The sequence below is a fragment of the Cupressus sempervirens genome, chromosome 4, assembly GCF_028749045.1.
Source record: "Cupressus sempervirens isolate cs-2001-9-10 chromosome 4, ASM2874904v1, whole genome shotgun sequence".
Taxonomy (NCBI): domain Eukaryota; kingdom Viridiplantae; phylum Streptophyta; class Pinopsida; order Cupressales; family Cupressaceae; genus Cupressus; species Cupressus sempervirens.
Genome location: NC_143121.1, coordinates 906174 through 920783, shown reverse-complemented (window position 1 = coordinate 920783; position 14610 = coordinate 906174). Strand labels below are relative to the sequence as shown.

At 35.4% G+C, this 14610-nt stretch overlaps 1 pseudogene; it reads right to left on the bottom strand.

Annotated features, from left to right (window-relative positions):
- The window catches only part of LOC149559626 (uncharacterized), a 53904-nt pseudogene extending 43428 nt beyond the window's left edge, over positions 1 to 10476 (bottom strand).
- Positions 10477 to 14610: the final 4134 nt, after the last annotated feature.

Below are 14610 nucleotides of genomic sequence, written 5' to 3'. Positions count from 1 at the left end.
AAATGCATTCATCTTGAAAAAGAGAAGGAGCAAGTCACCTTGGATGCCATAATAGAAAGGGATACTTTGCTGAGAAGGATGGCTACCTTGAAGGAGCATAATAAAAAGTTAGAAGAAAAAACTATGACTCTTCATACTGATGTTTTTGGAGATGTAGATACTTTGAGATCTAATGTTCAAGAACCAGAAAAAATCTAAAGCCAAAGACAAGAGCCTGTTATTACCCAAGTCCAAACCTATAAACTTCTTCAAGTAGACCCTGTAGAACCCACTATAAAAGCTACATATAAAGGGAAAGGCAAAGCCATAGGAATCCAAATGAATGAACCTCAAGCTCTACCAAGAAAATTTTTAAACCCTCCCATGTCAAAATTAGGTCTAGACCTAGAAAAATCTAGAAAGGAGAAGGAAGATCTTGCAAAAGAAGTTGAGAAGGTTAGGAATGAAGCTCAAGTCATGAAAACTAGGAGAAAAATCCAATTCATAAAATCTAATTCTGCATTGGCTTCATGGCCAAATTTGTCTATCCCATCTGCAACTCCTGCACCAGCTAGTGGTCCAATGATCTCAACTTAGGGAATATCCCAATCTGCCCCTGCCTCATCATCCACCATTAGCACCCAAGTCCCCTTTGTCCAACATCAACAAACTCAAAATGTAGTTCCTCTAAACGAATCTAACATAGCGAGTACCTCAAATGTTCCTAGTTTCTAGAAGAAACCTGTATACCTAGAAAAGTATAGACAAATATCATTTACTAATATCCTTGGTGCTCCACATCCCATATTGTTTGATTTAAGAGACAAAGTGGTTAAGTTTTTTGAGAATAATGCTGTTACTGGTGAAGAACATTTGAGAATTTTCATTGATATGTTAAATGATTATGAAGTTGAACATAAAGATATGGTAATGAAATTGTTTGTGCATTCACTAAGGATGCAAGGGATTGGTTCAGAAGGCTACCTGATGATAGTATCACCTCATGGAGTGACTTGGATAAATTATTTAAAGAGTAGTATGGAGATAATACCAATGCTAGGTTCATGTTGAATGAATTCAATAACATCAAGAAAAACTCAAATGAGTCCACATTTGACTTCAATGTAAGATTCCAGAAAGGTATGTATAGACTGTTTCAAGTTATGAGGTTGAATGAGGATGTTTATCTCACAACATATTTCAATGCTTTTGATAGCAAAATGACTTATCAATTTAGGGATAAGGATCCCAAAACTTTAAGGGACACCAATAAAGTTGTAGTAAATATAGAGAATAATAGGAAGGCATCTGGAAAACTAGGTAGGAGGGATGATTCAAAGCTTTTTAATCCCAAGAACAATAACAAAAGGGAGGGTGATAAAACTCCTATAGGAAAGAAGCCAGAATAACCTAATATAGGACAAGTTTTTGAATTACTAAAGAAGATGAATCTCACTAGTTTCAATAAGCCAAATGTTGTTGAGAAAACCCCTGTGAATAACAACAGTTTCAATAGGCAACCTAGAATGCAAAATTACCCTTACACCACCTAGTGGAAAGATGGTAAGCCAGTCCCCAACTAGACACAAAATGTGAAGGATAAGGGTACCCCAGATCCCCTGCAAAGGAACACTGTAAATATGAATGATGATGTACCATGCTGTATTCTATGTCAATCACCTAATTCTTTTGATTATTGTGCTTTTTCTCAATCATTTGCCTCGGATCGAGGTTTACAACTTGAAGAAGAAAATGAAGAGAAAGCCATGATGATATAATAAGTTGCAATATGGTAAAAATGTGTGATGATTTTATAGATTTTTACTCTGAAGAACTTGAAAATGATATTACCAGTTAGAGAATTGCTTATCATTTACATCATCAACAAGTGCTTTTAGATGATGAAGGTTATGATGAAAATAAGGTATGTGTTACATCTTTTGATGTAGGTCACACAAGCTTAAGAATGCCCTCCAAAGAGGAGATTGATAGAATCACAAAAGAAATGATTTTACAAGTCCACAGTAACTACAATTTGAGAAATAGAACAATAAATAATGATGTAGGAAAGACATCTAGTGTATTCATCAAAGATATTACCCATATGATGAATGATGAAAATAAGAAAGTCAATATAGATGTACCTAAGATCAAAGACAACAAGGTTAAGAAGTGGGAATAAAAAAAGAAGGTCCAGTTTCAAACAAATGAAACAACAAAAGTAGTTGTGCAACTAAAGAAATTAGGACCTGATACTATCAAGCAAACAGTGGTGCTTACTATTCAAAAGACTTGAACTCCAGGTACTCTTGTAAAACCCACTATTGTTGAACCTGTTGATATGATATCCATGTTGTCCCAAATAACTATAAAAGTACCTTTGTCTAAACTTCTTAGAATTGAAGAGTATAAAAGCAAGGCTTTATCATGGTTGGGAGGGATAGGAAACAAAAATACTATTGTAGAACAAACTATTATCCCACAAACCCCATTAGTAGTAGAGGATAGTGGTATCATATCCCAGATTCTCCAAATGTTTTTAGATGATTCCTTAGTGACATTTATAGAAGATATTGACCCATTTTTCCTCAGTCTGATCATAAAAGGGAAGAACCTTAAAAATTGCATGATAGACTCAAGAGCTTCTAACACCATAATTCCTTTCAAAGTAATGGAAGCCTTAGGGTTGAAAGTGGACACCAAACAGGGTAGATGTAGAGGAATGGATGCTAGGGAAGTCCCAGTCATAGGTACCATAAATGCTTTACCATAAATGCTTTACCATGTCAGTCCTTGTAGTGGATATACCTCCACACTATGGAATGTTGCTTTCTCAAAAATGGAGTGCTGCTATAGGGGGCAGTCTGCAATGTGACTTAACCTATGCTACTTTTCACATTAGAGATAAAGCTATGAAGGTAAATAGAGAGCCAATGATTAGTCACATTTTAGGGGAAGAAATTGACAAAGATGCCACTTGCTTCTTAGATACTAGTGTGAATGCATTCAGAGCTAAATTGATTATTCATGAAGTCGAGAATTTTCCTACTGTAATTGAACATGAAGTTGAATGTTGCATGAACTCACCAATATTATGGACAATTTTTTTTGATGGGGCTAGTTCAGAAGAAGGTTTAGGGGCAGGGGTAGTTTTTGTTTCTCCTAACAAAAATACTTTCAGATACTCATTCACTTAAAAATTTACTTGCACAAATAACATAGTAGAGTATGAAGCCTTGTTGCTAGGATTGAAAGTCGCTACACATCATGGAATTAAGAAATTTCATTTCATAGGGGATTTTGAACTAGTTATCTCCCAGATAAAAGAAACCTATGCATCCAAGAACATGAGATTAAAGCAGTATAGAAATACTGTTTGGGACTAGATAGAATCTTTTGATGCATTTGGTATCTCATGGAGAGATAGGACTCAGAATAAGATGGCTGATTTATTAGTAAATGTAGCAATCAAGCCTAAGGAGATATCATTTGTAGAAATTTCTCAAATTGAGGTATAGAGTAGACCTTCAATACTGGATAATATTGAAAATTGGCAAGTCTTTGAAGATGATAAAGACATTATAAATTTTTTGTTAAATGAAGACAATTACCATGGTCAGGAAATGGATTGCAGTGATTTAATTGAAACCATAGATGGTAAGGAAATTATTTTTGGCTAGGAGATTATGCAATTGAAAACCAACAAGATGCCTAAGGGGTTAGTGGTTTTGGAAAGTATTTTTGATATTCAAGATAGAGTAAAACTAGGAGTTAAGGACCCTAAGCCTCATGAATTAGAAGAAATAAACCTTGGTACTAATGAAGCTCCCAAAAAGGTTTATATTGGCCAAAATCTGCCTGTTGAAATAAAAAAACCATTAATTGACTTGCTTAGAAAGTATAGACATGTTTTTACATGGTCATATGATGACCTTAAGGCTTATAGGGAAGATTTGTTCCAACATGTCATACCACTAAAGGATAGTGTAAAACCTTTCAGATAGAAACAAAGACTAGTAAACCCTACCCTAGCTCCCAAAATGCAAGAAGAATTGATGAAATTAAGGGATGGGGGGATAATCAAACCAATTAGATATTCCACCTAGGTTTCAAATTTGGTACCTGTCAGAAAGAAAAAAGGAGACATAAGATTATGTGTGGATTTCAAGAATTTGAACATTGCATCCTTGAAGGATAATTATGGATTGCCAAATATGGAAGCCATGTTGCAGTAAGTAACTGGTTCTGAGCTAATGTCCATGATGGATGGTTTCTCTGGGTACAATCAAGTTTTGGTAAAGGAAAATGAAAAATTCAAGATAGCCTTCACAACCCCATGGGGAACCTATGTATATGTAAGGATGCCATTTGGCTTGATTAATGCAGGAGCTACTTTGCAAAGAGCTATGGATGTGGCATTTCATGATTATATCAACAAATTTATGGTTGTATACTAGGATGATCTTACAACTTATTCTAAGAAGGCTGAGGATCACTGTAAGCATTTGGAAATTTTTTTTATCAAAGTTTTGGAATATGGAGTATCCGTGAACCCAAAGAAATATACATTTGGGGTAACAGAAGGTAGATTACTAGGACATATAGTGTCTAAAGATGGGATGAAAATAGACCCTGAGGGAGTAGCAACTATTGGTAAAGTCCCCAAGCCAAAGAATGTAAAAGGAATTCAATCCTTCTTTGGCCAAGTTAATTTTCTGAGAAGGTTTGTTACCAATTTTGCTTAAATTAGTAGACCTATCTCAAAGATGCTCAAGAAGGGAGCTACTATAGATTGGAATGGTGAGCCTTCACAAGCATTCCAGGATATTAAAACTGTAATAAAAAATGCTCCACTACTAAGAACTCTAGATTACACAAGGCCTATGCATATTTTTTCTTTTGCATCCTTTCACACTATAGCCATAGTTTTGTTGTAGAAAAATGAAGAAGGATATGAACAATCCATTGCTTTTTTCAGTAAGTCATTGCAACCTGCTGAATTAAAATATGAGATAAATGAAAAATAGGCATATGCTTTAGTAAACATTGTAAAGGCTTTTAGATGCTACCTAGTAGGTGCTATTGTCATTGCCTTTGTACCCAGTGCAACTGTGAAGGACATATTTTCTCAATAGGAAGTATCAGGCAGGAGATGTAGATAGATTAACAGGATCCAAGAATTTAATATTGAAATACAGATAACTAAGTTGGTAAGAGGTCAAGGTTTGGCTAAAATCATGGCTAAATCTAATTTGGATGCCAATCAGATAAATGTGGTAGTTGATGACCTCAGATCTGACTTATGTGACATGGATCATTGTGATTGGTACACTAATGTTATATATTACCTGCAACACATGGAAGCTCCTCCCCATTTGCCTGAAAATGAAAAGAGGAGTAATAAATTACAAGCCATCAGATACATAATTATCCAAGGCAAGTTATGGTGGAGAAATTTTGAGGGAGTGTTGCTGAAGTGTATTGATCAAGAAAAGGCAAAAGAAGTCTTAAATGAAATGCATGTTGGAGTGTGTGGAGGACACTATATGGCCAAGAACACTACACATAAAGTGATGAGGGTTAGATTTTGGTGGCCCTCCCTTTTCAAGGATGCTCAAATTATGATTAGGAAATGTGACCCTTGTCAGAGGTTTGTTGGAAATTTGAAGTTTTTAGGTAATACTCCATTGAAGCCAGTGGAGGTCCAAGCACCATTTCAACAATGGGGTATGAATTTTATAGGAGAGATTTCCCCCAAGTCTAGCACTGGCTATTCTTGGATTCTAGTGGCTACTGACTACTTTACAAAGTGGATAGAGGCTATCCCCACAAGAAATACAACAACTAAAGTTGTCAACAATTTCCTACTCAATAATATTATTTCCAAATTTGGTTGTCCTCAGAAAATTGTAACAGACAATGCAATGTACTTCAAGTCTTAGAAATTCATCAAATTTTGTGATAAATATGAAATAATAAGATCATCATCTTCTCCTTATCATCCACAAGGAAATGGACAAGCTAAATCCACAAATAAGAGCTTGTTAAAAGTTATTAAGAGAACCTTGGATGATAACAAGAAAGCATGGGGTTCCAAGTTACAATTAGCAATATGGGTTGACAAGGTAACTATGAAGAAAGCCATTAGTGTAGCTCCATTTGATATGGTGTATGGAATTCAAGCAAGAATGCCTTAGAACAACTTGGTAGGTTTTTATAACTACATTCAAATGTATGATGAGGATATCATTGATGATATACAAGAAAGATTGGATGAACTAGTTGGGCTAACTGAGACCGGGAAAGAAGCATCAATCAGAAACCAAAAGTTGCAATTACAGGTTAAAGCACTCTATGATAAGAGGAAAGTGAGCAAGAAATTTGAAAGTGGATATTTGGTCCTTATGTGGAATGCTAGGATAGAAGATAAAGGAAAACATGGTAAGTTTGATCTCATATGGTTAGGTCCCTATTTGATTGAAAACACATGGGGAGAAGATTCTTATATTATCAAAGATCTATCAGGCAACATTCTTGAATTTCTAGTTCATGGATAGTTCTTGAAGAGTTGTTTTTCTTGAAAAATACTTATTTTTTCCATGAACAGTAGTCTAGGTTTCCTTGTACATTATGTATAATCTTTGTTTCTTCTGTACAATCCCTATATATTCTTCTGTTCTGTGTTCTTGCTCTCTCTAAGTTGTCAATTTAAAGCTAAAGTGTGTGGTCTACTTCTCCCATAAATTTTGAGCCCTCACTTGAATCTAGAGAATTCAATGTCCCCAGATAGAGCCACTGCTGGTCTGAATTTTCACATCATAAAATTCCTCTGTCTAGCTATAAAAAATTTAGATTGCATCCATTAATGGTGAATAGGGTTTCTAGATAAGTCATCCTTTTTGTTAGCCTTTGAATTTTTTTATGAAAACCTTATGTCTCATTCTTTTTAAAAATTTTCAGGTGCGAAATATTTGAAAATGAACTTGGGACCTCAAGTTTGATCTTCTTAGGTAGTCCCTGCGACGTACCCACCACCACAAGGATGCGAGCATAAGTAGAATGCAGGATATCAAAATATTTGGAGTCCACCATATGGAAGTCACCAATGACATCTCCCACAACTTCAAGAACTGAATCCAACCACAAGTGAAGAGGAAGATTAGGGAGTCTAACCCAAAGAGGCATATTAGAAAAATATTTTGTTGTAGGATTGAAACCCTCATGCCAAGGTTTGGCCAATAGAGGGTACTGATCCTCCTAGTTGAAGTGGCTGCATAAAATAGCTCTCCTATCATCAGCAACATCAAATTTTATGATGAAAAAAACCCCTAGCCACAACGAAAATCTAAATAGATTCCAAAATTAGATGGTCCCAGTGCTTGGAAATCCAAGCATGAAGAGTCTGTAGTGAAGGCCAGAATCCATGAAATCTGAGAGAAGTCCTTAGCCATGTGAGAAATTTCATCTGTGATATCATCAACCAAAACCAAATGAATTTGATAGCTGACCGCGATAGGATTCATCGCCGAGGACAAGATCAAACATTCCACAACTAGAATCCCCAAACCATGGATTGTAGCCTTGAAAGCTACCACATCAACAAAAGATTTGCCCCCAATAGAATATACATTAGAAGCTGATCGAGAAAATATAGGATCCCCCAAGGAACTACCAGGAGGGGCCATGATCTAAGTGTAGAGTGCCAAGCAAACAACGTTGAGTGAGAGCGAGAGTTCAAATGTTTCAAGGCAATACTTAACCCATAGTTACAAAACATATTGTTAAGTATAATCCTATTAGAGGATTTAGATCAACCTGTTAGGAGTGGCCTATTTAGAGGTCTTCAAACACTTCAATCATGAAATGTCACCTTGTTAGAGGATTTCCAAAATGACTGTTAAGTCAACTCTATTAAGAGATTTTTTTACTACTACAATAATTAGAAAGCATTAGTAATTTGACCTGATTTATGAAGCAATTTCCTTTGCTAGTTTAGATCTCTGTTCTAGCTTAAGCTCTAGATCCTTCCTGATCAAATGTTTCTTTGTAGTTTATCTTCCACACTATCCTGCTCTGCCTTTTGCCTTCTCTCACATATCCATCTTTTTCATATTCTTCTTACTACATTTTATCATCATAACTTGACCTTTCTTATATATGATAAGCTAGGAAAAGATGACTTGAATACCCTTTCAAAAAATCAATAAAAATCTAAATAGTCGGCCTTAAATAATAAACATTTTGCAATTTCATTCTATTGGCACTTGTTGAAAATTGGAATTGAACACTCGGTTGACACCATGACTTCTTCATTGCATGACCACTTAGTCAGTACTGTAGGTAGGTATCCTTTAATTAACCAACTACTTGGTTAATACTGGAAAGTGTTCATAACCCAATTTCTTGGTTAATATTGAGATATACAAGGTTAATACTACAAACTCAACATTGTTTTGTTAATACTAACATTTGTGTAAACATCAATGACAATATATAATTGAATAATTTTTCCAACAACTCTTGATCAAGTGTGCCCCTAATAGGGTGATGTAAGGCACATAAAAAAGAAAAAAAGATTATTTCAAGTAATTTTCATCATGGTTTTTTTTCTCTAACCAAGGGTTTCCATGCGAAAAATCTTGGTCTTCATGTGTTTGTTATTGTGGATATTTGATTTACTTTTCTTTTATGTTATAGTTTATATTACATGTTGGCTACTATGGGAGTCAATTATAAAAGGTTATAGATATGTGTTTTCACAAATTCTTCCCCCCACCCTCTTAGTGCCTTATAACATTAATAGTCCTAATTTGGGTTTTCTTTGGTTAAATTTATAGTTTAGTGTCTAGAATGATATTACTTTTTTCTACATTGATTTAAATCATGCCCAAATTTATTACAATAATAAAATTTAATAGATTATCCATCATACCTTTTCTCTTTGAGGGTAATTTTGAGATGGGGATTAATGATTCCCTCATCTAGTTGAGTTATCAGTTTAGCCTCATTAGCTTCTTGTTTGACCCCTATATGAATTTGTTCCTCTACCTCTAACTCTACCATGACTGATTAAAAGTTACAACTTGAAAGCATGCTCCAAATTTGTATTTTCTAACCTAGTTAGCCTATTCTCATGATAAATAAGTGGTAAATGTAGCTAAGTTTGAGAGATGCTTTACCTCTTCTATTGCAATTGTAATAGTGTAAAACGTTGGAGGAAGACTTCTTAAATATTTCCAACCTTTCTCCTTTCATCAAGTATTTCACCATGTGATTTTATTTGATTTATTATTCCAATGAATTGTGTGAATAATGAATTTATTATTACTAATTCCTTGATGTATGGTCTAAAAATCCCTTATAAGCATTTGTAACTTGATTGTCTTTACATTTTCCATTCCTTGGTAGGGTATTTGAAGAATGTTTGACACTTTCTTGGACTTTTTTTCTTCTTCTATTCTTGTAGGTATTCTCTCATGTACCCCTTGAAAGATATAAAACAAATCTTTTCATTTTTTTTATCCTTCAAAAAATCTCCATCTTCTTGAGATAATATACTATATTCTACTATATTAGTTGTTTTTGAGTAACAAATTCTCCACAAGATCTCAAATATGATGAGACCAAAATAATGCTTTCATTTTTCTTTCCCAATAATCATGTTTTTTCTTTGAAAATGTGTGATTTTTAAATTTTTATAGTTGTTCTTGAAGTTTTTATTGTTGACTATGAAAAACCCTTCTAACTCCTTTAAGAAACTTTTCAATGTCCTAACTACAATTGCCTTTGGCTTTGATATCACTTACAGTAAGAGGTAGATGAGATGAAGTAAAATAGAATATAAAATGATAGGACTTGCATGTAGCTCAAGTTCCTACCTTAGATAAGAGATTATAAGAAAGTGTTCATTTGGATTAGAATTTTCTAGTAGTGTCTAATTACTAAGTAGTACATAGTATTAGATAGCTTGGTGTTGTTGTGGTGTCCACAACACACACCCCATTCCTCACTAGGAATAGGGACCTCCTACTTTTTTTTGACTCCCAGACTCATAGTTCGAGAGTTAGGAGAAAATATTAGAAGTTCAGAGTATTAGAGTCGTCAAAATTAAAAAAATTACAAAAACCCAAAAAATAAAAATATTAGAAAAACACAAAAAGTCAGAAAATTGAAAAAAGCAAAAAAATCCAAAAATTGGAAAAGTATTAAAATAATAATAATAATAATAATAAATAAAAATTTCTTGTATGAGCGCGCACCCGTGTGAGGCCGCAAGCGCACGGTGGGGGGGGGGGGGGGGGGGGGGGGGGCGGGGGAGTGGGGTTATAAAACCCCTTCTCCCCTCCCCCACTTCATTCATTTTTGTTTTACTTACCATTTTTTTGAATAGCCAACACAAGGTAATTCACGCTCCTCTTCGCCTTGGCGCTGAGTGCCCTTCAAACTGGTTGCCCTATGCACCACCCCCTTGGCACCGTGGCATTGCTTCAGCGCCATGAGAACCCTTAACGCCGTGGGCCGTGCACCAGACACTCATTTTTTTGGAAAAAGTTTAATTTCTTTTAAATAAAAAATAAAATAAAATGTTAATAATAAATAAATATAAAATTAAAAAAAAAGATAGAATAAAATGATGAAAAAAAATAGAAGTATCAAAATACCCCAATTGGGCATTTTTGTTATCCTTTATGCTTTTTTCAATTCATAGTTTTTATGTTTTATCTTTGGACTAATAAACATTTTTCTCACAATGTGTAGGTGATTAAATGGCATCCACGTCTAGAGTAGTACGCAAACCCATCATCTTCAAATTCCAAGGCATTCCTTCAAAATTGAGATTTCATGATGACCACACAAAAAATTGAGATACTAACCTGGGGCACATGGATTTGGGAGAATTCCTCAAAATTTGCAAAAATCCAACAGAGAGATCTGCACTGGTATCTTCACTCATCCGTTCCAAGTTGGTGAGCGTAGCTTCACATCCCATGTCAATACAATCAACTGGATTAATCATGGCCCTATCACATCATTTTGTTCCTGATGAAAGAGTAGTCAAGAGCGTCACAAGAGAAGTTGTGTTGGACCTCCAACCCAATAACATTGAGAGGGTCTTCCATCTCCTGAGAGGAGACCAATTCATAAGACTCTTATATGAAGCGGCTGAGAGATGGTACAAGCAACACCAACAAGAGGCCATAGACATCATACAATCTTCTTATCTCATTGAGAAGCCTCTAAGGGGAAAGATAATAGGAAAAGTAGATATGACCCAAGGATACATGAAGGAGGATATTGGTTATTCCATCATTCTCCTGAGCAGAGTCATGGGCTTACCCACAACAGGCCACCTCAGCACTTTCATTGTCAACTTTATTAAGACCATCAGACAAGCAAAGATACCACTAGATTGGGCCACCACACTAAGTGAAAACTTGTGTGAGCAACTGAGGACAGTGAAGGACAAGAAGAAATTTTATATGACTTCTTATATGGTATACCTGCTTGCTACAAGGGCAAAAAATTATCTCGATTTGTACAGGAGAGGTAGTATGTAGGATCCCAATGCCTGGCCATATACAATCTACCCTTAGCTGGTAAAGAGGAAACTCTCAGTGCAAAGCAAGGAATACAAAATTGTTAATTATGTGTTTATCTTTGCGATCATTTGATTCATTGAGGGAGACTATGGGAAGAGGTTATCTAATGAAGCCAAAGCACAAGTTGTTGGGTAAAATTGAGGTTCACTGGGATAGCCTTTTATGGATATAATTGAATCGAAATTACCCTTACAAATGTCAATCTGGGATTCGTAAACTCGTGAGAGATATAATGACTGTTTGCTCAAGGGGTGAATGTAATAAATCAAGGGTTTTGTGAATGCAAATTACTGCTTACTAATAAATTAAACTACCACACATTTACTACAAATGAACACAAAGCAATTAAGAATCAAATTACTACAAATGAAATTTAAACACAAAGCAATTAAAAGTCAAACACACCACACATCTGCTACAAAATGAGTTTTAATATCCAAACAATACTTTTTATAAATGGATTAAATTCATCTAAAGTTCACACCTTTTAACAATTAAACAATGTATTTACTAACACACCTCTAAGTAATTAATCACACTCTTTTAGATAATTATTCTCAATGAATGCTTATTGCAAAAGTTGTTGTCTGATTGGAGGTTGGTTTAATTAAAGATTATAATCTACTCAATTGCGACAGGAAGTATGGTAGCGACAGGAGGTTTTTAACTGACTGGTTTTAATACAGTGCAACAAAGAGTGTGATGAATGTGGTCGGAAGTATGATGAAGAAGGCAGAGAATAATATGGATGGCGACAGGAGGTTATAAATATTGGGAGTATTTTAGCTCAAGGATTGAAGGGATATGGTAAGGGGAATAGAACAAATGATATTGTGAATATTGAGGATGAATGCAGGCGGTAGGAGGAATGTGGTGAACAGTAATAGATTTATGTAATCATAGGATAATATCAAACAATTTCTTTATAACTTATCACAACCAATTACTTCATCAGACAACCGAATTGATAATCAATCGACAAGCTCTGTATAGATTCAATCAAATATATAGTAGACTTCTTGAAAATGCATACAATTTAAAACATGAAAGGAACACACAAAATCAAACAATGAAAATACTTACAAAATAAACTGCACTAATCTCACCAAGTTTCCCAAGAGGGGGCCCTGCTCCAGTACGCAGGGTGAGAACTAACTTAAAACTGGCTGCTACAGGAGTTCTGGGTTCTCAATTCAATATTTCAGAAATGATACATAAATAGGGAATTTCATATATTATCGCTCATAGGTCTTTTGATTCACATTTTCTCATATAATCTAAAGTGTTTAACCATATTGACAACTAACTCGAATGGCCGCTGGCCTGTTTCCCAAACATAGACAATAGTTTGTTTTGGCCGCAGGCCATATATAACAATGTATACAATAGTCTAATTATAATAACATATGGCCAAAATAGAGCCATTCAAAACTATAACAAAATGACAACTTTAAAAACTATTCTTCTAGCTGAATGGCTGATTACGCATCCTTAGCTTTCTTAGCTCCTGTAACAGCATCAATCACAATATGTTATTTTCAAAAAATAAATAAATTTTAGGAACTATTCTTCCCTCTTTAGAGAAGTACTTAAATATTCTAATTTCCTATCAATAGTTTAGCAAAAAGGGAATTTTATGCCATAAAAGTGGGGAATGTATGAGGCAAAAGATTAACAAAAATAGGGCACTATCAAGACTCATCACAAGTCATAGCTCTCAGAGCCTACTTCATCTAGTTCAAAACATTCACCTATCTACGAGTAGCTGGTACCTCTATCAATCCTAAAAAGCTCCTGAGATACCAAAGTGAAAAAGTGGTGTTGTTGGAGATATCTTGACAAATTGAGTCAGCCTATGCGAAGATAAAGAGGCAACGAAGACCTTACTGGGCATGGCCATTGGTCATTGGACCATATCAGGTGAAGAGGAAGCAGGATATTCTATCTTTTGAGTGGGAATGAGAGAATTATCCCCTTGAGGAATATAACCATCCCTAACCCAATTTTGATAATGTCGGGAGAGTGGAGAGTTTGGTAGGAAAGGACTTCCATCATGAGGATGTTGTTGAATATCACTAGATGAATGCCGCAAATGACTATGATGTCCACATAAGGGACTATTGTAGGATGACTTTGTATCTAGTAGGGAAGGCTCTCTAGTTAAACATCCCAGAGGAGATAAGGCAATAGGATTTGAAGGAGTTACTGGACCCCTATTCAATGCTAAAAAAATTGGTGAAAGACCCAATATGAATGTTGAGATTGACAAGGAGGAGGCAGATGATATTAATCATTGATTCGGGCATGTCATTAGAATGATGAAGGATTGGATCAAGAAACCTTTTCCACTTGATCCAATTCCTAACACAATGATCTTCCAAGCACATGCCCACCCAGAAAGAGGTAGAGGGAAGAAAGTAACAATTCCTACCTTTACAACTTAGTCTCCTATTAGGCCAAAAATGCTATACCAACTTGATCACCTAGTTGGATACTATCACCCTCCTGAGAGGAGGGGAAAGAATGACAAAAAGAGGACCTCCCCTTACAGGATTAAGGTAGAATAGGTGCCTCCCCAATAATAGGAATAGAATCCACAAGGGTCTCAAGATATTGGGGCTACCTAAGTCCAAGATGAACCATAGTTGCCTCTTGTTGTGTCTAGCCAACCAGAAGAGGGTGAGATTCCATAATTCTCCATCACTCCTATGCAAGATGAGCCAGCTTCTCCTTCTACCTCCAAGAAAAAAAAGAAAAGAATTAAGATTCAGATGAAGAAAATGAAAAGGATTAGTAGAAGATTAGTGCCTGATCCATCCATTCCTAAAAGAATTCTAGAAGGAGATGAAGAGGAGGAAGAAGAAGAATCAGAAGAGGAGGAGGAACAAGTGCCCCTATAGGGAAGAACTTGGCTAGCAAGAGCCACATAGTTGCAAAGAAGAAAGAGTGCCACAAGTACCCACCATCCACTCAAGAAAAACCCTTAGAACTCTTTACTTCAAAAGATGAAGTATGACAGTGGGTGGATGAG